The sequence below is a fragment of the Thermobia domestica genome, chromosome 18, assembly GCF_964235325.1.
Source record: "Thermobia domestica chromosome 18, izTheDome1.hap1.1, whole genome shotgun sequence".
NCBI lineage: Eukaryota > Metazoa > Arthropoda > Insecta > Zygentoma > Lepismatidae > Thermobia > Thermobia domestica.
Window position 1 is genome coordinate 170,005,781 of NC_137471.1, and position 26,224 is coordinate 170,032,004.

A 26,224-nucleotide genomic window follows, 5' to 3' on the forward strand; every position below is an offset into this window, starting at 1 on the left:
AACACTTAATTTAGTTTCATTAATTATATTTTGCCCTTGTTAGTTAACTTTTTTTTCGTCCATGGGCTAAATATGTAATACAAAATTTGCTTTTCAAAGTACTACGTTAATTCTTCCACTTGTTCCCCACCAACTGCAGCTGCTTCCTCTTTTTGCTGCTTCTCCTTACTGAAATATAAAAGGAAATGCATACCGTTAATTTCTTATGTTATAAATTCATTACATATTTCATTAAATTAATTTTAAAGTAGTTTTCGCTTTATTAATTCCACAATGTCTGTAACCAAGGTGTCTACTTTTATATTTCGGGTGTTCTACTAGAAATACTGCCTACTACGACATATGGTCCACCCACCCCAGATAACAAAAATGACTTGCAACAAACTTGCAGCAGTTTTGCAATTCAAGTCTGGCAAACTTGCAGCAGACTTGTGATGCAAGTCTGCAAGTTTAATGCAAACTTCCTAGTTGACGCTCTTCGAACTTGCAGCACGCCTGCATTGCAAATGTATGGTAAGTTTGCAAAGCAAGTTTCTACTTGCACTGCCAGTGCACAGCAAGTTAGTCCAGGTTTGACGCAAGTCTCAGCAAGTATATCACGTGCACTGCAAGTGCACAACAAGTTAGCAGCAAGTTTGTGTAGGTTAAAAGCAAGTCTCTGCAAGGATACAACTTGCACTGCAAGTCCCTAACAAGTCTACAGCAAGTTTGTAGTAAGTCTTCTGCAAGTATATACTTGCATTGCAAGGCTACAGCAGGTTTTCATCAAGTGAGTGTAGTAAGTCTTCTGCAGGTATATATTTGTATTGCAAGTCTACTGCAAGTGTGCGGAACTTAGCATAGCAAGCCTGCAGCAAGCACTTTACTTCCTCTGCAAGTCTTCTGCTAGTGATAGCACATTGAAGGATGCATTAGCGAGTACAGCTTGCACGTTCATTGCAGAAGAAAAGTGCATTATTTTGCTACAATACAAATATACCACTTGGCGAGACCAAGTGATGTACTTGTAAAAGAAATAGTAAAACATGCATTTTTCTTTTACAATGGAAAGTCTAGGCCGCGAAGGTTAATGCTCATCTCGCCACTGCCTGCTGACTTACGGAAGTGAAACGCTTGCAGAAGGTACTGCATGCAAATTTACACTCATACAAGAATCCAATTGATATCAAAGAAAATGAAAATATGGCCTAAAATTCTGCAACAGCAAAATGTGACAAAATAATCTAAAAATTCTTTTGCTGTAACCGTGAAAAATCAAGTTATTATTTGTATCTGCATTGTGGTTCGTTAAAACAGATTTAAAATTTGTGTAAGCTTCCTGATTATAGCAGTTATAATCCAACCACATGGAATTCCTCGACAAAACTATAACTAAACGCTAGTGCGTAAACCTTGATCTTCTGAGAATGGATGCATCAATAAGACTCTAGAATACCTCCCCCTTTTTTTATACCTTTGATATCAATTGAAAAAGCTCACCCTAGACTTACGTTACAGCAAGAAATACTTTTTTAACTTAATAGCACACGTCGGAGGGTGAAAACTGGAATGCTTTCCGGTGATTTTAGCTCTTTTCATGTCTATTTAAAAATATTTCGACTTTTATAGGATCGTGTTCATATTCTAAAGGAAATTAAATAAAAACATAAAATAAATTAATATTTCAATATTATAAGGAAAGCATTCTAAATAATATAAATGAACAACACTTAATTTAGTTTCATTAATTATATTTTGCCCTTGTTAGTTAACTTTTTTTTCGTCCATGGGCTAAATATGTAATACAAAATTTGCTTTTCAAAGTACTACGTTAATTCTTCCACTTGTTCCCCACCAACTGCAGCTGCTTCCTCTTTTTGCTGCTTCTCCTTACTGAAATATAAAAGGAAATGCAAACCATCAATTTATTATATTATAAATTCATTACATATTTCATTAAATTAATTTTAAAGTAGTTTTCGCTTTATTAATTCCACAATGTCTGTAATCAAGGTGTCTACTGGAGTTTACTTTTATGTTTCGAGTGTTCTACTAGAAGTACTGCCTACTACGATATATTGTCCACCCACGCAGCTTGTGCAATATCTTCATCACTATCTCAGCGTTTTACCTTATATCTTAAATCTTATATAAGTAGTATCTATCAACGCTATCCCGAATCTAATATATTATATACAAACTAAACCTTTTCTCTTTCTCTGGCTAGATATTTTTTCTCTAAATTCTAGTGATTTGTTTGAGAAGTGAGTGATTAAACACTGTGATTGTTTCCAATAACTGAGACTTAGAACGTGTAATTGTTTAAAGGAATGAGACATTCAGTACACAGTTTAGGTCTCTTGAGGGTTAATAAACACTGGCATCTTTTGTACCTTCTACGTCTGCTGTCCCATTGCATCGGCGGTAAAGACGTTGAATCCGCTCCCTGCGGTACTCGGTTCAATAGAGTTGTTTACTGTACTGCTACAGGTTATAAATGGATATGGAGAGACTGTAGTTCGGTGTAGAGACTGAAATCTTAAGAATCCGAATGAGGGAAATAAGCGCGAATGAACAGAATGTGTCAGAGTGAGCAAAATGAACCAGAATGAGCCCCTGTGTGTCCTTTTCAGGGATTTTAATAATTTCTTTGTGGTAGACAACACTGTCGCGTGTTATCTTCGTCACCTATTGTTACTTCTCCGAGTCTTGTATTCTTGAAATGTTCAGTTTAAGAAACCTAAACGTGACTTCATGAATGTCCAGTCAGCTTACTATATTCTTTGTCTTCAAACAATCACTTATTCTCAAGTGTGTTGCCGTTTCATTCTTACAAATTGATAAAAGAGGTCCTGTTTGTTACTTTTGTTTCTAAATTCAATTCTAAATAAGACACCTGTATGACCATCTTGTACTTCAGTACTACACTCCGACTTCATCATCTTTCTGAATCTAGCTGGTACACTCGAGGACAAAACTTGGGTCCTCGACAATATTTTAAACAGATTTACTGGGTATCTAATCAGCCCTCGAGCCATTCAACGAATCAGCTTCAAGAAGCGAAACGCATAACTTTTACTACAAAGCAGAAGTAAGTATTACCCTTATATGATATTTGACAATTATTAAAGATTTATTTAAGTGTGTAATAAAGGGCTGCATTATAGGTGGCATTTGCATTATAATAGAGGGATCTATCATTCGCTGACGCGATTAAGAAATCTATTAAATATCCAGTCTAGTTTCCTTTTACGAAACTCAAAATCTAGTTTTCATTTACAAACCCATCAATTATAAAATTGCATACTACTTACAGCCTAATCAACCTAGTTTTAGCTTGGTGCAGCCAATCGCATGTGTTTCCTTTCACTTTCTCATCAGTAGTATTAATGTACACTTTCTTACACGCATGTCAAAACAGAAATAATTAATTTTATAAAATTGTATTTGAGTATACACAGCAATGCAAGACACAGGTAAGGACGAAGTTTTATGAACAAGTCTACATCAATATATTCACATTTTTTTCGTAAGGACAGAAAGATCTGGAATTATTTATTCATATTGTAAAAAGCAGCTTGGACATGGAGTTAATTCCATCCCTTTGTTTTTCTCATTTTAAATGAAAAATACAAGGTAAACACCACGGACATTGCTGCAGAGTTTACAAACTGTAAACTATAGCGCGAAAAAATATATGTATAAAATTTATTCATACAATATGTAGTTCTATTGGCTGTGAGAATTAAAATCTAAATTCTTACAAACAACTATGCAAAACAAGTTTAAAAATAAAATAAAAATTAAAAAAAAAACTTTCGAAGGGAAAAGCGTGGAGAGCATTATCATTAGTATATAAATATTTATTATTTGATTTATATGAGAGCGCTTCCCACGATTCTATCTTTCAAAGAAAGATCAAATTTGAAATTCTAAAAGCGAAAAAAACTCGCAAGTTTTTTCTCGAATTTCCATAATCAGACCTTCTTTTATATTTATATATATATATATATATATATATATATATATATTTAAATCCGTCTACCAATTTGGAGACCGTCATAAAACGTATCCTTTTTGCAACCGGTAGAACGGCTGGAGTATAGAAATTTGTTTTTGGATATATCGTCTCTAGACATTGAGGATGACACCGTAGTCAACTTTTTTTCTTCAAAATTGATGTATTTCTGCCTGTTCCCAAACTGGCGTTCTTCTGGAGACAATTCACTCAAGTACCTCTTCGGAGTCCAGTATAGATGCTTTTTTGCGTACAGTTTCAGGCAATTTCAGCGCCCATTCAAGCAGAAGTACCAACGTTTGCTTGGGCGTCCAATTAGCCTTACAATGAAGTGGACTTCCGGCGAAGCTGTGTATAGATGTTTTACGCACCTCTAGTTATGGTAACAGATATGTATGTATTTATCTGATGGAGCGACGAGCTCTTTATTCTGTTCCTTCAGCTCTTTACTATATACAAGGAGTATCACACCACCCGTCCCAGGCACTTTTCTCGCCTCGTAGTGCACGTAGACACATGAAACAAAAAATAAACTACCAAATCGTATGTGAAGAATCAAATAGTGGTGTTTCCGTATCCAATGGCGTAGCTTGAATACTTCCACGGGGGATCAACTTCAAAAATTTTAAATGGAATACTTCCACGGGGGATCAACTTCAAAAAAAAATTATATGGAAAGTGGTATTAGTTTCGATTTCTTTGGAAGTACTGTTGAAAAACAAGCAATTTTGCAGGAAACACTTTTCGTTAAATTCTACGGTTTGGCATCTATGTGTGTTATTTGTAGTTGAATTGCTATCAGGCCACCCGTCCCACGCATTTTTCACAGTTCCTACTTCTTAGTGCAGGTAGACACTTCAAACAAACAAAAAAAATGAATGACCAAATCGTATTTGAAGAATCAAACTGTGATTCTTTCATACTCAGTGGCGTAGCGAGAATACTTCCGCGGGGGATCAACTTCAAAATTTCAAATGAAGAGTGGTACCAATTTCGATTTGTTTGGAAGTATTATTGAAAAGAAAACAACTTTTACAGGAACATTTTTCGTTAAACTATGGTTTCTCATCTATTGCTGCTAAGAACAACAGTTTTAGTTGGTAATAACTCCAAAAGAACATCAGATAGCACATGTTCTATTTAATAGTTGTTGAAAACTCTTTACAGCATTCAGTATCAAATGTTAGGGCATATCTCGTCTACTTATCAACAAACGAAAACAATATTACAGAACAGTACTAGTTTAAATTTCGGTATCTGAACCAATTTAAAACAGAGAAAAACTCTTTGGTTTTAAACTACGTATGAAACAAATTTGGATGTAAAGTCCAACAACAACCCCCCTCCCCCAAAAAAAATCAAACTTACGAAATTACTGCCATTCTCTTAGTCTTCTTAAATTATGTAAACATTTTAATAAATCACTTTTCGGAACTCATTGCACAAAGAATTGTTTAAGAATAGTACAAATAAACAAACTGAAGATAATAAATGTACAAGTTGTGAACATTCTCACCAAAATTTCGTACTCACCCCCCCCCAAAAAAAAACTCACAATAAATGTTCAAAGGATCATCCAGCACGTGCGGTGCACATTCGAATGCGCACCGGAACATTGTAGATTGCTCTTAACACTTCATTTCCTCCTAGTCCATGGCAGACATTATAGATCTTGTTCATTATGTGTTCCCTTGTAGTAGGACGCTCTTGCTAAACCAGTTCCTTGACTCGTCCCCAAAAGAAAAATCGAGAGGAGTCAGGTCCGGAGAACGAGTTGACCAGGAAACGGCCTCTTCTTCCGATCCACCTGTTTGGAAATAAATGAGCAACAGTTTGTCCGGCAACTCTTGCAAAATGAGCAGAGTAACCGCCTTGTAATCACATTATTTCACGTTGCTAATGAGACCTCTTCCAAGAGCTCACAAAAAACATCTGACAAAAAATTAGCGTATCCTACTTCTGTTAAAGTACCTTCGAAGAAATAAGGACCAATTTGGCCTCCCACTATACCACACCAGATATTTAGACTCCAGATATGTTGATTGTCGCTGGACTAGTAGTGAGCGTTGTGTACATTGACCTACATTAATCTTGATGGTCGCCTCATCCGTACACAGAATGTTCTGGTGAAACATAGATTCCTGGCGCTCACCCATTGACAAAACTCCAGATGGTTATGGAAATCTTGTTCTCGGAGTTTTTGGTGTAGACGAACATTATAAGGATTTTACGCGTTATTGTGAAGAGTCCTCCAAATCATTATGTGGCTCATAGCAGTATCCCTAGCTAATCGTCCTGTTGATATTTGGGGAACCATAAAGACTGCATCAAGGATGTCGGGAGACCGTTTATCCTGAACATGGCTCCTGATTTGCAGACGTTTATTGTGGTGAGGATGGACGTGCCCAATCCTTTGCACACAAAGTGCCGATCAGATACTCGTGGACGTTTGCGGACAGATAGTCAGTGTCTGTGAATATCTGAGGGTTCAGTGAATATATTTTGGTGAATTCAAATCGGTAGGGAGCTACGTATATGTGATATACCTTTTGGTATGCCTCTGAAACAAGATGAGCTACATCGTATTCGAATGTCTTTACTCCAGCATTCTTGCGCATCCACAGTGAACAAGCATCATTTTATGCGTCTTGAAATGGTTTCATAAAACATTTATCAGTGAGTTGAGTCTTGTGAGTAATATGAGGAGGAGTACTGAGCAGTGAATCCTGTAATCCCTCGCATATTTAAACACTTTCAGTTCTTTATGGCTGCCATGTCCATCAACAATTAGCCGAACTGATATGTGAGGGGAAGGATGACAGAATTTCACAAAGTGTTGCAACGAAGTTAAAAAAAAAAGTATCACTTGTTATCCAATCAGTACTTTGTGCTACAGCAATACTCTCAGGTGGAGCATTAACAAACAGTCCCTCACTCATTCTCTGGCGCGGAAATACGACTATGAAGAGGGGTAGTACAAACTGACCAGTAGAACTCGCGCAGAATATCAATGTTATATTCCGACGTCTTTCGCCCGACGTAGGATTGCCAGATTTTGTAAGCGAAAAACCGGGACACCAATCTCACGCTATATGGCCATTAAGATCACGGTTCCTACTCATTTGGTAAGAATCGATTATACCTGTTTTTTTTTTTTTCAGATTAGTAGCTACTTACAATTTTCCATTTCATTTTTTTATATACAGTTAGCACAAATGAAGCCCCACAAAGGATGTATAAAAAATGTGGAGAGGTAACGGGAGAGCTGCCCGGTGTCCCTTATTCCAAATTCCGAGCTTTTGTGTTTAACAGGCCGTAACTATTGCGCCAATTACGACACACTCTCCCATTTATGATTGAAGAGATACTCTTTTCTTTGTTGCGTCATCATTTGAGTCCGAAATACTACCTTCCATTTTCAGGTGAGACATACTAGTTCTTGCGGGCTAATTTCTTTTTCAATCTCAAGAGCGAAAACAGGCGTCCTGAAAGCCTTTTTCGGGACAGTTTATTCTTTCATTGAAAACCGGGACGTCTGGCAACCCTAGCCCGTCAACTTGTCCGGAACTCCTTTCCGTTTTTCACATATCACTTTGGGATTAACATGAACACACGATGCACCAATCTCATGAGCGTTCAGTATTCGTGATGGTGGAAAAGAACATTTGTTCATTAGTGTGCACTAATTTGTATAGAACTTTGCAATTTCTTCTTTATTGAAAGTTGTTGTTCACGATATACTTACGGGCCGCGGTGGCTCAGTGGAAGAGCGTTCACCTCTGCTGCATAGAGTTCTTGGTTCGATCACAGCTCCGCCAAGTGACCTTTGTGGTGGACAAACACCGTGTGTGTGGGTTTGCTCCAGGTTCTTCCGTTTTCTCACACTTTCTTGATTCCACCATTTCATTCATTTCTCATCATTGTCGTCTCCGTTAGCCTAGCCGCCATAAGCGTGGGAAATAAAACTCAAAGATTTAAATATACTTGTAGACACAGGTGTTCTAACAAATAAATTGGGAAGTCACTTCTTAAACTCGTATAAAAACCTTTCACAGCACTCTGTTTATCTTTGTTGAACCTGTCATTGATATTTAGTTCTTCAGCTAAGTCAAACTATCTTCACTTATTCTTACCGTGGGAATGACATTAAACGATCAGCTAACTGTTTCGCATGGCATTTCAGCTGTTTTCCATACATATCGGGGAAAGTATTTTCTCAACTCCTAACTTACGCGCAACAGGCAATTTCATTCCCTGCTTTCGCTGTGACAGTCTGTGTTGCAGAGAAGTATTTGAGACACCAAATCTATGTATCAAATGTCATGTGAAGCAGTTAGCTGATCGCTTAATGGCATTATCATAATAAGAATACCTGAAGCTAGTTTGCTTAGTTGAAGAACCAAATATGAAAGCATCACCATTTGTTGTTTGAAGTGTATACGTGCACTACGAGCCGAAAAGAAGCCTGGGACGGGAGATCTGATACACCCTGTATACATGTTACTTTAAAATTTCTCCAAAATTCCTGAAATGGGTTAAGTGAAATAACATCTGAGGTTTGAAAACATTTCTTTCAATTTCAAACAGTGTTCAGTTCTTTTAAAATAAAACGTTTACTTTCCCTTAAATGGGGGAATATGCAACTGAGGTAAACTGTATGGCGTTTTTTTCTTCAAATGTAATTTTCTGTTATGTAAACATAAAGCGTTGACTTTCATTTATATATCTACAGAATACTTCAAAAGTGCTGTAATATACAAGAAGTGTGAAAATGTGTGAGAACAAGATTTCTACAATTTTAAACATTATGTTCACTTCTGTATATATTAAGTGTTTCCGAGTTTCCCAAAGTAGTTTCGTTGGGGTAAAAGTCCGTGGCCATAGGGAAAATTGTTGAATATGCATCTCAACTAAAAGTTCATAAGAATAAAAGTTTGGCAGATTCAAGCGTAGGTTTCAATTAAAGCGGGTTGCAGGACATTTTAGATATCGTATTTACGCGATCCTAAAATGCCCTCAAATGTGAGACGAAAAAAAAGCTCTCGGCATTGACTTTTAAGAATGAAAAAGATAAATAAACATGAAAATTTTTCGTCTTCCATTTTCAGTTTCCAGTTTCCGGATAAAAATTTACCATTTTTCGGAAAATGTGGGTATTCCTAGTACACATTTTTCACAGAATCATGACTAACGAGATTAGTTATCTCCGGCAAAACTCAGTCGTTTTCTGCTGTAAATTGGGCCTTACTGACAGTGCAAAATGTAGGTCTAAACTTGTAAACTCGAATGTAAGACACACCTCGATTTTGGAGCTGAAAAATAATTAAAAATGTGCGTTTTAGGATTGCGTAAATGCGGTATTTGAAAATGAAGGGAGGACAGGAGGATAAGACAAGACGCTCAGCCATTCACGATAACCCAGAGGAAAACTACATCAATTTAAGGTCTGACTTTTCCTTCCCCACGATCGTGAATACAAACTAGTATTATGTGGTCATTTCTTGAACATGGATAAGAATATTGCATTTTGTTATTAGGACATATAAAGAAAGCATGGTTCATGCAAGTTGGTGTCCTAGCACACTACGTCTTGCTCATACTAAACTACTTGAACACTAGATTTCAGGCAAACTGTATTGATCGTCAAGGAGCCCGAGGCTTACTTTGAGTTCGATGAACTACGCTTTCTGGGAGTATGGTTAATCTCTGTTGTAATGCAGCGTATAGATTCGCGACGGGGCTCATCTTTGCATGAAAGCAAAGGATATATAAGGGAAGCAATTTGCCCAAATTGTCCCCCTCCCCCCCGTATTTTCATCCTTTACCATTCCGCTTCAAAACATTGGTAGAATTCAACAGAGGGCACAGTGAACAAATGTGCTCTCATCAATGATACGGGACTTTTTGGACACCCTGTAAACAAACTTCATATTTCTTTGCTTCTTGAAACTATTGTCATCCCCTTAAAAATTTTACCCTTATACGTATAGCTTTACTACGAACTTTTATATTTACCTATCATCCTCCGCAACAAAATTTACTTTTTTTTTCTTGACACTCACCCTCTTTAAATCAAACCTCTTTCAGGCTGTTACTTCGTAATGAACAATTTAATTCAGTCTCCTTTTTCATTACAACCTTACGTGCTCATTGACGAGTGTCACATCAAGAGGCAAGTAAAAGTCTTGAAGCCTAAAATACCAATTAATCTATAAAGAAATCTTACTTCCAGTAGTGACAGCAAATGCAATAGTGTTGATTATCCGCATTAATTCAGACCGCGGTTACGCATCTAATTAAACATGCGTTTGTTTAGCAAAGAAAGGCACTACAGTGCATTGTTACTTTTCTTATAATACGTCAAGCTTGAAAAAGTGAAGCTTGAAAAAGTGATGGAGGAATCTCAAGCAACCTTCAAACTATCATGTTTACGTTGTTCCATGGAAAATATATAAAGCAGAAAATGTCTGAACAGCGATCAGAAGGAATGACGCTTGCTTCAATTCGTTATTTCTGATCACTGTTCAGATGATATAGGTCAATGAAATATTGACCCACAACCCATTGACCCACCACCCATCGTGACCATGACCCACTGTGATCCACCATCCACCATGACCCACTTCGACAAACCGTGACCCAATATGTCGAATTACCTAACGTAACGCACTCTGACCCACTACCCATCAAAACCCATCGTAATCAACTTTAACCCATGATCCACGTCCTCCTGTCCACTGACTAAAGAGTTTACACTTGCAATTAAACAATGCTGTGAAATTAGAACTAATTGGAGTTTGAATTTCTATGGCCAATTGCTCAAGCACCGCTCTGTTACAATAAGGTGGATCTGACCTTTACAATATAAAATGGTAAAGTGTTTGTCATGGGTAAAATTACGATAATTTGAAGTATTATATATAATTATTTCCTTTCTGAATTATAGATACTTTTCAGTGGAAAATAGGATGAAATTTGAAAGTCTCAAATCAAGGTATAGTGGACCAAAGTAAGTGTGAAAAAAGATGTAAGGTTTTCCATATAATTAAGTATACAGTGAAAACTTAAGACTTTTATGTAATTAAACTTACAGTACAAATTGTGTATATATATATTTCTCACAACCTTATAGCTTCAGTGCCTTGTGCTGAGAAGGCTCCATATAATAAACATAAGATTCAAAAATTATTATATTAGAAAGTAGTGGATATATTATACCACCGCTTTCTAATTATTCTGCTTTCTAATTAATTGAGACTGTATTTTTTGTGTCTCAATTAATAATTGTTTCTTAATTTTTTCTCTACTAATATCGATCGTTTTTGATTAGTATTACAAATGAACCCACTACCAATTTTCCATATGTAGAAAGTCTCCCTCATAGAAGAGAAATTTAAAAACTGCTAGAACATGTTCTGTTTATTTTTAATAAAGAGTTAATATACTGAATTTCACTCCCTGAGTTGAACGACTTGTGAGATACTTAATTTTTCGTAGAAACTTGGACCTCATCTCCTCCTTGAATACATGTATTGTAATAAAAGTGATATGATAACATCCCAGTTGGGATTAGGGTCTAACTATCTACCAAAATTCATTTCATTTGGCTTTGCCATTTGTCCGCGGTCATCAGTCACATATAGTTACATTCTCTTTTATGCAATAATTCATGTATTACAGGTGATTCAAAAATGTATTTTTTTTTCAGTAGTTAGCTCCTCTAAAAACTCTCAGGCTGTATCTCGAAAGCCAGGTAGTAAGTCCTATTGTTGTTACAACAGTTACAAATATCAATATCCAAAATACATGAAGTTCTTTTTTCACATAGATATACTCATCTCAGATAAGTAAACAGAAAAAAAAATGAAAGAGGAATAAAATGGAGGCCTTGAAAGTGAAACACAGGCACATTCACCAGTGTTCAGAAGATGCTGTCTACTATGGACTGAATAGAGTGAGTCAGTCGGTCTGAGTGTGACGGTGAGTCAGAGTGGGTCACTGTGGGTGGTAGGTAGCAGAGGGTCACGTCCTGCTGACCAGGACCCACTGGCCCACTCACAAATCTTGACCGACTGACCTACTCCATCTCTGCTGCAGACATATATCCTTTGGGGACTTTCCTTGAAAAAAAAATTCATCATAGTCCAAGTCTTCAAATGTGTGAAAGCTGATTGAGATTCAGACATCACTTCCACAAAGCAGAAAACAAGAACAGTAATCACAAGAAATTTCATTGAATTTGCGTAGTGAGGACAACATAATTAAAATTTCGTACTCATCAAGATTACTCGAGAAAATTATAAGTCATGAGAGCTGTGAACGGAACAACTCTCTTCTTCTTCGGTCGGGGTAAAATAGGACTAGTTTATCAAGTTGAATGTGAATGTTCAACTTTCTAAATTAAAACATTCTGATTTGCTCAGTGATGATATTAATGTATATTAAGTAAGCAAAGCGTGTAACATGTAAAATGTCACAAACATTATCACAAAGACATACTGGAAGTGAAAATACAAGTATTGATAAATTACTTTCTTATTGGAAAACGTTCCTTCAATTTACACACAGTATGAAGTATTATAAGTTACTTTGAATAAAACCGTCAGTAATAGAACTTAATTACTTGACCAATAATTATGTAGTAATGTTTGCACTAAATTATTTTGAGAACCAACTTACATCATTTACTTCAATTATTTTAACCCCAGCCAAAAACAAAGAATAATTAAGGAGGAAAATGAGTGATTGAACAACGAGGAAGAGTTGTACCTAAACACATGAAATTACTCGTACTTTTAAAGAAACTCGAAAGCAGTTGACTGTACCAGTAAATATATCAGCACAATCTTCCTGTCTTTACCCAACAATGAAAAATTAAAATTACCCTTACCAATTTGAACCTAGAGATTACAAATGTTCAGAAAAAGAAGTTCATATCTCATTTAAGGGCTTGATTGTGCCGACGTTTTAAAGATATTTGCCTTTCTCATTGTTAAAGCATGCCATACACCATGAATGAGCTCGGTATTCCGTTTTGTAGTCACTCCGTTCGAACTGTTTACATGTCAACAGAGTTTTTTTTTTTTTTTTTTAATACCGTCAACCAGAGCCGTAACTAGAGATTTCGGCGCCCGGGGTGAAGTAGAATTCAGCACCCAGTACAGACACCTTACCAAGCTTTCTTTTTTTTTTTACATAAGAAAAGCAGCTTTTGTTATTATACTACACTGAATTTTTATTAAGCTGCTTAAAAGAACATTACAACAGCCAAAAGCGATCATTATGTATTCTTTTACAAATAAGAGCTGCTTTCAAGAGGTTTATTTTGGAATTTTTGTTAAACTTGACAAAAGTCCTTTAGTTCTATACAAATCCATTTGGAGAACAGTTATGGAAACTTACAGTACAACTATTTGCAATATTTCATACTATCGATAAGAAATGATATTTCAGTACAGTAAAAACTATGTGCTTTTAAAATGTTCGAAATGAATTATAGCATTGATTTCCAGTAATAATTGTAAACTTTTGTAATTTTATTCTGTAGATAAATAGGATTTTAATTTCAATTCTTTTACGAGCTATGGAGCTAAAGAATACCTTTAATGCTATATTTCAAATCCAAAATATAGTTCGCTACAACATTTTGAAATAATAGTAATTACTTAATCTCTTAATGAATAGAAGTTCTGAATTTAAGGTTGCTTATTATTATTATTAATTATGGAGAAATGATTCCAACAAATTCCTTCAAATTGGAAGCATTTTATATAGCCTATCAAAGGAATAAAAAATACACTGGTAGTGATCAGTCTTTGAGAAAGAGGAAGTTCGCTGACTCTTTTTTTTACAACTGCTTGAAGTTCGAAAGTGTTATTATTCCTCTTGTTTACCTACACTTTTAATATTCCCGCGCAAACAGCAACTTGCATGTCCTCTCGTGTCTCTTCACTCCTTTCATTTTTGTATCTTCATTCTCACAGAAATATTAATCCCATTGGGTAGAAAAGCATGATTAAGTAAGCAAACTCATCACCATCAACGTATTTCAGACACAGACTTTGACTGATTCTGATTTTGAAAACGCTCTCGAGTACATTATAAATCATTACTTAGCACCTTATATATATATCACATCGTCATTAAAAATCATATACAGCAATAACTTTCTTTAAGTGCTAACATGTAAAACTTCCGAAGTGTAACACTCCGATTTTGATAAAATTTGACAGATAGATATTACACATGAAATAAATGAATACGTATTTTCTTTTTACGGAAAAACAGTTTTAGGATGCAGAAACTCCAACCCAAAATTTTGAAAGTTGGCGCTCGAAAGGCAAGAAGAAGTGGAACGAAGTAAATGAAATTATGCATAGATACCGTAGAATTAAAACGAAGGAATACGTATTTCGTATTTTCTTAAAAAAAAAATTAAAAAAAATAAATAAAACAGGTGGGTGGGGCACAGATCTTTCCAAACTTTTGATTACGAAATATCAAAAGTGCGAATAAGTATATATTAGAAGTGCCTAAAGGATAAGGAGAATTACTACAACACTTTATGAATAAGCGAGCATGTGTTTTTAGTTTCTGCGGAAAAATAGTGTTGGGCCAAGGCCCCTCCGAAGAAAGTAAATATTACAGCAGAAGCGCAAGAAGGAGTGGACCGACGCGAATGAAATTGTGTGTAGATATTGTATATGTAAAATAAAGCAATTCGTGTTTCCCAAGTGTCCCGTAGTGATTTGCTTCAAATTTGCACATCAACATTAAACAGCAAATAAATCGATACGTGTTTTTATTTATGAAAAAAACACTGTAAGGGTTAAAGGCGCACACCGAAATACTATAAAATACGCCATATGTAGAAAAAAACTAGTGTGAAAATAGTGAAATTTTACCAATAGATAGATGACCTAAAAGTAGGAATCAATACAGTGAATTTCGAGTGTTTCGTGTTTCTGCCCTCAAAAGTTCAAATTCAAAGACTGAAGTTAGCGCCCCCTAGCTACTTCCGAAACACGTATTGCCTTATTTTACATATACAAGATCTATGTATAATTTCATTCGCTTCGGTCCACTCCTTCCTGCGCTTCTGCTTTATTATGTACTTTTTTTAAGGAGAGGACCTTGGCATCCACACAGTTTTTCCGCACAAACTACAAAAGACGGGTTAGCTTATTTTTGTGTATTGTTTCTTAACATATTTTCGTTGCGATTCTCTATGTAATTTATGCACTTCGAAAGTATACTCATTAGCACTTTTCATATTTCGTAATCAAATATTTGGAAGGGTCTTTGCCCCAACCATTTATTTCTTTGTTTCAGGAAAATACGAAACAAGTATTCCCTCATTTTACATCTACTAGGTATAATATCTGTGTACAATTTCATTCACTTCGGTCCAGTTCATACTGCGTTCGGGCGTCAACTTCCGAAATATTGGATATGGGCTTTGGTCCCCAATAATTGTTTCTCCTCCACAGAAAATTATAAAAGAAAAAAAAACACGTATTCGTGTATTTTATGTGTAATATCTAACTGTCAAATTTTTCAAAATCGGAGTGTTACAGTTGTATCAAAATGTATCAAAACCGACAACAACATTGATTTAATAGGGCGTCAATACTTTTAAAATCATTTCTAGCACTTTTCTTTCTTTTTGCTCGTTCGGCGCTTTCTAACCATCAGCGCCCGGGACGACCGCCCCGCGCGACCCCTCCTAGCTACGGCTCTGCGGGAAACGGATCCGAGATTTAAGGTAACTAGTATAAAACGATTGACAATTTTCTTCTAAATGGATATAAAACATTTTTAAACTTCTGCCAGTAACTTTCGGCCTTTATTATGTGAAAGTGGCCCAAAGACGCCCAACCCTGCTTGTAAAAGTATTTGACATCCCACACGATTAATATGTATGATAATAGTTGAAACAACGTATTATAATAATTATTTGTAGATAGTCACATGTATTCTATGTGCAAGCTAAAAAACATTGTTACTTTTTCTTATCGTCTTGTATATTACTATATAAAATTTCTGTCAGTTTTTTCAGTTATTTTTTAATCATTATTTGATTCCTTCATTCATGTTGTTTCTCCTAGCTTCCGAAACAGTGAGAGATCTCTCTATCTGCAAACAGAACAAAGTGCATGCACGAGCCAGTGGTGAGCATAGCTGCCAACTGCGAAATGAGAACTTCCGGTGGTCCGACGCGCCTTGATGTAAATAGAACTATACGCTCGACAAGCTATACGCTCGCGACTGTCGCGCACCTGCCGATGAAACCCTGAACTGCAGTTATACAAAAAAAAGTTATCTCAGCACCGTTGGGACCACCAAAGTCAATTTTCAAAGTTGATTTCTACGCACTAGTGGTGGTGAGAGGAGACCATCTAACACGGTTTCCCACTGGACGACCATATAGTGTCGCCTGATCGACCAGGTCGCCTGATGGAATGCAAATCGCCAATGTATGGTCGTTCCATCGGTATCAGGATAAATATATATATATATATATATATATAGATTTTTCTCTCAAATTCGTATTTTCGAGTTAGAAGCGGATGTGATTACGTCTTCGTTAGTGACAATATTGAAGCGCCTCTAAAGGCAAACAAAGCCTCGAATCAAGGTAAGTTACCGGATCATTGTTGTACATGGGAGAAAGCACTTCTCAACCCTAACGTCACCGCAGGCGACAAGCGAATATTTCAGCAGTAAATTAGCCCCGAAAACTTATTTAAACGGCAACAGACAACTTCTAAGAGCCAAAGGTCGTCTTACGTATAAAGTAACAAAAAAGAATAGGAAAAATGTAAACTTCCAACGACACATTTTGTTGAAAGAAACTCGGACTCGTCTTACAGGTTTGTCATTTGTTAAAAATTACGACTAAAAATCAGGCCCGATATTGATAGCTACACAAATTTGCAGAGATTTCCACAATTCTGGTAAACAGACAATATATAGGTAAAACTGAAAAATGTCTTCCTTCTGGTGAGTAAAGCGCAATCCTATATAAATATTTTAAAACTACATTTAATATTTTTAAGGAACCTCTTTTCATACTAGGGTTAAGTCATAAGTCATGACAACTATTTCAATATTTATTTAAAATAAAATCACGCTAAACAGCTGCCTAATTCAATAATTCGAATGTAGCGTCAAAAATCACCGATGTTCCAAAGTTAATTTACTCCCAGCAATTATTTCAGTTTCTTTCAGCAACACCTACCTGACATCTTAATGAAGAATTGCCATGTTGGTGTCTTGGTGCAATATACGATGTGGGTGAAGGCATAACAAAGTTGTAAAATCTTTCAAAAATTTTAAAATGCATATTATTTATAGCTTACTGCCCTCACCTTTTAAAATCTTAGACATATTCACAAACAAAACTTGAAAGAATGTATTTCTACCTCTTGGGCATCTACGGGTCAGGCCGGGATAAGGGAAGGGAAGGATGTGGACAGGCAGAGTCCCAGAATCTACCATCCCATCATTCGTCTGCTGGAAGTAAAGACATAAGGGGAAACCTCATCAGGTAGTCCGATCGGAGCATTGAGATTTATAGGTATCAGTATAAAGAAAATTTTATATAAAGTACTTACGTAATACAATATTCCCAATTTGTGTCCCAATGAACGCTTTCTTATCCAATTTCTTCGTCGATCTCCCACTTAACGTGAACATCTGGGCCAATTCATCATGTAAGAGGCGTCGGAGCATATTATTGATGAGCGTCTTCTCATCACGACCACCAGTACTAATTAACATTTAAACCTGAAAAAATGCAGATATTTAATGATTCTATTTTTCACAATAAGCAACTACAAGCTTACATATTACATGTAAAAGACTAAAGTTGTCTTATTAAGAACTATCTTTTTCCTCTAAAACGTGTTTTTCCCACTCACATTAAACAAAAGTGGCTATTACAAATTAAAACATAGAGAGTATAAGCTTGCAAAGAAGGCTGTTCCTATTCACATAAACGATTTCATGCGTGACGCATTGTGATTTTCTATTTTGTTCATTCCTGCAACAATTTCACTGTTGAATTATTTGCTAATCACGAATCAGTCAACTGATTTTAACAATGGAGAATATGGAAAATAAATAGAACCCTTTGCATGGTTATGAGCTTCCTTCTCTGAAATTTTGAACCAAGTTAAAAAATACTGAGAGGTTTCTGCCATTTGGTATATAAGCTCTCTCTTTTTCGGTGCACAAATAAAATCATTACGAGTGAAGGCCATCAGCAGAAACTGAAAATCGGAGATAGTTCCTTGCTGTTTTCAAGCAACAGTAAAGGAACTGGAGCTCGGTAATGTAATAAAAATTTTCAATAGAGAAATTATTTCCGAATAAGCTTCTGCAGGTTTTGCAAGCATGCAACAGAAGCAGCTAGATCATTAACCTGTTTAAGAAAGACTATACAGAGATTTCAACTATTAGTTATCTTTTCACTTTTCTAGTAAACTAAAAATATCTACAGAAATAAAATATCGTATTTGCCTAAAAATAAGCATGATCCAATTCTATTCGTAAAAATCTAGTACGCAGCTTACATGACATGAGCAAACTTTCAAACAATCATCATCATCATAATAATACTTATGTCAACAATATGGTGCTTGTTGCTCATGTTATCACTAGCATCTACAAAAGAAAGATAGAAGTATTCCATAATTTATTAGGCACTAATAAATTTCATTGGACAATTCCCACATGCCAATCTTTGCCCTTCTGTTTTTCAAGCTATAGTGGAAACTGTCGAACTCAAAAAAAAATCTTGGGTTTACTAAGACCCCGTCTCTCCTCAGTGATGCACTTCGGAAATTTCTACGTGGAACTATAAAAAACTTTAAAAAAAATCAGGATGACTATAAACGTAATTAGAACCCACAACCTAGCGACTGATTACCCAACGCTCCACGCCTTTTAAAATTAACTTTCAATCGATTCCGTCGACTGTTTAAGGCTAACATTGCTTCAAAAATAAATTAAGCGAAATGAAACGAAATATTTAGTTTAGCTCCCCATGGTTGTGCCAGCTTAGGGTGAAGGAGACGACAAAGGATGGATGAAATGCTGGAATGAGAAAGTGGAAGGAAATGGGAAAGCCCCGATAAATCCCACGAGCACGATGTTGGCAGGGCTGCGATCGAACACGGATCCTTGAAACTAGAAGTGAGTACTCTACTTCTGAGCCACCATGGGCCCCTGGTTCGAACAGGCCCACGTAAACAGTATTTTGAGGAATACGGTTTACCATACAGCATTAGATGGGAAGCACATAATGTATGTGCCAAGTAGTTTCAGACTGTATGAGAGAACGAAATATCGGGAAGGTTTCCCATGACTTCTGTCAGTGAATAGAAAAACATAGATCAAAGAAAGTAGCACTCACTACAAGCTAGAAAGGTATAACCTATAAATATAAAATAAAAAGCAACGCCTGACATATCGATGAACAGGTAATACCTGTAGAATTAGGATCTCAGAATAAACTCCAACTACAATATAATATACACACAGCTACATTCAAAGAAAAATGTTGCTTACCAATTTCAATCTGAGTTTAGAGTTGTCCTTCAACTGTTGTTCAAACTTATGGAAGTCTTCCAATGTTTTCAACGGTAGCACGCTCAAAGAAGCAAAATGGTCGTCATTCTCGTCTTCTTCTGATATAGCCTTACTGCCTCGAATATTATTCACCTTTTTATCCAGATTGTTTACACTGTTTGATAAATCTATCATCCACTGTTGTAGAATACTCCACTGTCGATTCGAAAACGATTCATGTACTGCAACAGGTAATTTCATTTACGTCAGTGTAAAGTTGAATAAATTGTAACGTTCACAAAGCGTATACATTCCGTGAAATTATATGAGCTACCACTAACCTGTTCCTTTTTAGATTTCTAAGGTATATATATACTGTATATATAGAATAATCTTAGTTTACAATAAAAGTTACACCAGCAACAAAAAGCTTGGTGAATGTAATTACGTAGAAAAAATGGGGGACTAATAATAAAGAGAAAGTATACAACTTTTTATAGAGTGGGAGTTATGTGGTTGAGAAGTAGATCGATTGGCTGCGCAGCTGGTAGGACATTGGACGTAAGCTCGAAGGTCCCAGGTTTGATCCCCGGTTCATCATGTAACTTACACTCCTTAAAAAAATAATTTGCACCTACAGGGATTTGGCATATCAAAATCGGAAGGTTAACCGTTATTACGAGAAAAAAAAAACATTATGGCTCTTATTCACCCACATTTTACCACGCCTATTTTAATGGAGCTGACAGGAAAATGGCTTAACCATCCGAGTGACAACAGCTAATAAAGATACTGTAGCCAGGCAAACACAATAGGGCCCTTCGGAAATATGTCAGCCAAACTTGCCCGTTAGAGATTACCAAGCGTCGAATTCGACCAGCTGAAGTCCAGCAGAATTCCTCAACAATGTAACAGTTCAATTTTTACACTATACGAAAAACGCTTGGCGGAGTAAAAATTGTTGGATGTTTTAGAGTTTAGAGTGGAGGAGTTATTGTATAAAATAAATAAATAAATAAATAAATAAAAAAGTAGGAGTTATGAAACCCGGATTATCTAAGTATCAGAGCGCCATTAGTGGCAGGTTTTTGAAACTAATCGGTCATAGAACACTTCAATGACTTTTGCGTCGTTCGAACCGTGAAATGACAACAGGACATAACGTTCGAATGAGTGGAACTAGAATTGCATGGCCGATTACGTTCTGATGATTACTCCAGGTTGCATAACTTTTTTTAAGGGGGGCCGCGGTGGCTCAGTGGTAGAGCGTTCACCTCTTGTGCTTGGGGTTCCGGGTTCGATCCCAGCCCCCGTCAAGTGAACTTTGTGGTGGACAAACACCGTGTGCGTGGGTTTTCTCGGGGTACTCTCGTTTCCTCCCACTTTCTTCATTCCACCATTTCATTCATTACTCATCATCACCGTCTCCTTTAGCCTAACCGGCATAACTGTGGGACGTAAAACTTAAAGATTTCATTTCAACTTTTTTTTTAAAGTAACTTCTTTACTCCAAACTCTGAAACATGCATGAAAATGAAAGTGGCTGGTCAGGGAGACGGTGATGATAAGAATGAAATGGTGAAATGAAGAAAGTGGGAGGAAACGGAAGAACCAAGAGAAAACCCTTACACATGGTGTTTGTTCACCACAAAGCCCACTTAACGCAAGCTGGAATAGAACCAGACCCCACGCACAAGAGGTGAACACTATCACTGAGCCACCGCGGCCCCGTACTCAGAGAAGAATATGGCAGTATTATATCCCATGGGCCTGTAAACGTCTGATGAGACAGTCCGCAAAATTAACTTTAAAAAAAAATGGGTTTATGCGGAGGCGGCTGCCATACGTCCCGTAAAAAACGGGACAGTCCCGTTTTTGGGCCGAGTGTCCCGCGTCCCCGTAAATTCAGTCGTGACAGGGAAATGTCCCGTATTTTAACTCCGTTCCATTTCTGCTATCAATATCAGCTTATTCGAAAAGTGAAAAAAAAAAATATGACTGTCTGGAAATCCTGTATTTAGTGAATGAACAGTGCGCTGTTGCAGGTAACAGTTTCGAAGAAGTTATTACACCACCCTGTTCGACTTGATAGCGAGCGAAATTTGCAATGCTACTTTTTCCATTGCACTTTATGGAAACTCTGATACTTTCCGGATTAAAATAAAATGGCTTTGAGTGTTTCTACATTTACAAACACAGGGAAGATGACTAACATTTTCTCCAGCAACACATTAGATAAGTTAACAAGAATTATCATCTATTTCAGAGGCTAGGGCACAAAATTGTGCTTTGGTCCAGGTCTTAGAAAAATGTAAATCTGGTCCTGACAATTACACACGACACAAGGAGAAAAATCAGCTTTTCATCAGATTAAACTGACGAACGTATTTTGGCAAATACAGCCATGTAAATAAATATTGCTAAACGCGCGAAGAATATTGAAGGTAGATTGTACCCTGATTTAAATAATTTGCATATTGTTTTCCTGTAAAGCATTTTTATAGCACATCTTAAGTTTTTAGGCATCTTCAGTACGTACAATTAATTGCAGGGTACGAAGAGAGAAAAGCAGCAGGTGCTTAGTGAACTTTCGCTTATTATATTCTTCTAAAAAAAAATTAAATCTTTTAGTTTTAGTCTCATGGTTATGCCTGCTATGCTCAAGGTGACGATGATGATGAGAAATGAATGAAATGACGGAATGAAGAAAGCTGGAAGAAACGTAAGATTCCCAGAAAACCCACGCACAAGGTGTTTGGCGCAAGCTGGGATCGAACTAGGGACCCCATGCACCAGAGGTGAACGCTCTACCACTGAGCCACGGCGGCCTATTATACTTTTGTCCATAACCAGACTACAGTTCATTGCATTGTGTTGGAAAGTTGAAAGGGGGATCTGAGGTGTCCGTATTCTCATGGAGAAAATATGGGAAGTTCATTTACGCTGGAAGATATTAATTTCACGTAAAACATTTTGAAACATTTATTTATTTCATATAACATGAATTGTATGTTTGTTGTAAATTAATAGACCCGTTTTGGTATTCATATTTGGCAAACGTCAGTCAGGCTTCTGGATGACTTGATCTATACTTGTTCGTTTGTCTGCCGAGCTCCTTCATGACTAAGCGGTTAGTGTACGCTTCTTCGGCGTGGGAGACCAGGTCTGGTTCCCGGAGGGAGCTCATGTGGTTCGCATTCCATGTTAATCAGTAGGTCCCGTCTCATATAGCCTCGCTGCTGAAAGGGACGTTAAACACAAAACCAACTCAACTCGTTTGTCTGCCTCTACCACACACACTACAGGGTACAACTCCCGGCCTTTTAAGTTAAAATTTTCAGAGTACAAGCACGAGACACACTAAATTTCCTGTATAGAGTTTGGCGGCATACCAACGTAAAATATCAAAATGGCGGCCATTTTTTCAAAACAGCGAGTATCCATGGTACGAAGCGCAATTTTCAGTCTTTTAAGTTGAAATTTCGATGGTAAAAGCACGAGTTACGCTAAATTTGCTGTACAGATTTTCTCGGCAATCGAATGTAAAATTTCAAAATGGCGGCATTTTTTCAAAAGAGCAGCAAGTAGAAAATTGTTGCAAGTTATGACAATGACAATCTTGAAATATAAATCACATTTTAACACTTTTAGCCCAAAGACATTGAAATATTTAAAAAAAAAAACAATTAAACCCGAAAATACCCGAAAAAAACATATGGGCCCAGGTGGGTTGGGCTTTTTCAAAAAAGCACGGGTTTTTTTCAAACCTGCTAATACATAGCATATTATTTATTTATTTAAATGTGCTGTGTAAACAGATGTGATAAGAGTTATTGTAGCTAAAAAAAACTCACTATGATTATTTTCCGTGTATTTTGGAAAATACAAATAGTTCACCTTTTGCTGGACCTCGTTCAATATCTGTTAGATTTAGCAAACGCGCTGTCGTTCTTAAATATTAGCACGTACCGCTCGGAAACTTCCGAGAATCCAACGATGCTGTAACATTCCGCTAAGTAATTCCATCATCACTTATGAAACAAATACAACTTCAGGTATTATTAAGCATACAAACGACAAATTCTCCATTTCGCACGGTAATTTTCTCAAAAATTTGACTAAAATTAACACACGCCCCCTTTCCTGGTTTCCTATGGTGACTCGATCATCTTGTGCCTCTGGTTGCCCTCGGGTAATTTGGAAGCGGATCCATGGTTCCCAAACAAATTACGAGCTTCAGTTAGCTTAGTTCGGGGGAGGTTTTAGAACACTGGTCCTCTCACGTGAGTCAGATTTGCTGCTTTCTGTACAAAAATCAATACTTAATCCACACGCACTATTGCCGAGCGAGTGAAAGCGCGTTTGAAGCCCCGCAGGGCACGTTGCTTCTACGTTTATTATAACTCAATGGAGAAGGAGTGTGTTCTAGAACCTTGCTCCTCGTCCCAGAGCAAGCAGGATGGGAAAGGGGGGCTTCGGCACTTTTGTGGCAATATATGTCGGTGTTCCGGGCAAGCGGTTAATACACTTATGTCGTTTGGGGGATAAGGAGTGTCATATTATAAAGTTTTTGGAGCGCCATGGTGTGTTAAAACGTAAAATCAACTATGTGACGTGTGGAAAAGAAGTAAAAATTCAAAACAAACGAATTTCTCTTCGCAGCGGACCATTTGTACCCGGGAAACCAGTGAAGCCATTTTGAAAGTAAGAGTTATTAGAATTATTTGTTTTTGAAGATGAAAATTATTGCGGATGTCTTATGCATTTTTCCACTATCCTTGTTTATGCGTATACCCCCGTCGCTGACGCGCCTGCTCCCTACGGACGCACCCCTCGGTCCCCCTGCTGCGTTCTTGCTCTGACTCGGATAGATAGCATTCATGCTTTTAGTGGCCACCTAGCACAAATTAGTTCATGGTTTATGCATTAGCTCCTCGTTTAGTGCATGCTCTGCAAGAAGAAATTGGAAAACGCAATAAATATGTGAAAATTTGGTAGAGCCGTCTGCTCGAGTAATGCCGCATTTTTGCACAGTGAAACTGGAGGGGCGTTCCTAGACTTCTCCATTATTTTGGATTAACTTTAGTTACTCCCCTCCGTTTTGACAAGACATCTGCAAAATTTATAGGAGAAATGAGGTAAGGAATGGTAATTTCGAGTTCTTACTACTGCTACTACTACTAGTACTACCACTACTACTACTACTACTGCCATGGTAATGAATTTAAAGAACACAACGAGCGTTGCGGGGCTACTAACCCACCTTCGTTCGCTCGGCAATATTCTGTGAATTAAGTAGGCTATTGAACTTTTTCGTAGGTTTGATAGATCAGAGATACATCTAAAAGGTAATAGTACTCTGTGAATTAAGTATTTCTATTTTTTGATAGTGGAGGGAAATATTTAAAATTAAGCCATTATTTGCAATTACCGTCGTTATCTCTACCCCGTTCTCGATTTTAATGGAGTGGAAATAAGGATCAAAAAGCTACAATTACATAAGTATTCAATTAACTATCAATGTACACAAGGGCAAGGTTCTAGATTACTGCTCCCACTTCCCATTGAGCAGTAATAAAGACAGAAAACAACGTGCCCTGCGGGACTCTAACCCGCCTTCACTCGCTAACGCTCGCTCGACAATAGCCTACTTTATAAGTTAAATGTATAAACTTTAGTACAGAAAAAAACCTACCCAGCTACTAATCTACATGGGGGACCAGTAATCTAGAACCCTCCCGTACACAAGTAAACTTCACATCAAATCTTCAGTTGCAGTAGCACACACTCTGTGAATTATGTATTTCGATTTTTTTCTAGGTTTGATAGTGGAGGGGAATAATTAAAGTTGAGCAATTATTTCCAATTACCATCGGTATCTCTCCCCCGTTCTTGACTTTAATGAAGTGGAAATCAGGATCAAAAAGCTACAATTACATAAGTATTCAATTAACTATCAATGTACACAAGGGTATTATGCAAGTAAACTTCACAGCAAATCTTGACTGCAGTAGCACGAAATTGCAGTAGCACAGTATTTAAACATGAGTTCGAACACAATTCACATTGCGGCCAATGTTACAAAACATTTTTACATTGGTTTTATTAACCAATATATAGTAACATCGAATGATAGAGATGGACCAGTGATAAGTTATTTTGATTTTTTTTTGTCCTGACTGTCCAGTTCATAGTAACAACTGAAAATAGACAGTAGGAATTACGGCTCATATCCGATAATTAAGATATGTGTGTGTGTTTTTACGCATATAAAGACATATTCTGCTGTACAAACTGATTAATTTTGTATGCCATTTACAAACCCATCATTCACTGTATACGAAAATACACTCAGTATATTTTTCTCAACAACTTAGTCAAACATTACACGTTTAAAATATAAATTATCTCTACATCTGGATACTTACGTAATTATCTTAATTATTCACTTCTACCTTCACTTAGCACCTGTACAAATGGCGACCTGGAGGGCAGATTTCTAAGATTAGATTTTGTGCCACCTCTTGGTAGAAACTAGAACTGATACATTTGCTACAAAGTTCCAGCAAACCTCCGAGGCTAGTAAAATCTAGCAAGTGAAAATCAAATTACGACATTTGCGGGTAACTCTTTCAAAAAGCCTGCAGCAGGTGT

The 26,224-nt window shown here is 36.8% G+C and overlaps 1 long non-coding RNA gene across 2 annotated transcripts; it reads right to left on the minus strand.

Moving 5' to 3' along the window:
* Window positions 1-19: 19 nt before the first annotated feature.
* Window positions 20-26,224, minus strand: LOC145676147 (uncharacterized). 2 transcript variants are annotated; one of them, XR_014129306.1, is made up of 4 exons: window positions 25,999-26,224; window positions 19,571-19,812; window positions 17,614-17,785; window positions 20-1,872 (listed from the first exon to the last, which is right to left on the minus strand). It is a non-coding gene; the product is annotated as an uncharacterized LOC145676147 (long non-coding RNA). The 2 variants fall into 2 exon arrangements; XR_014129305.1 differs by having other exon boundaries at window positions 25,999-26,155.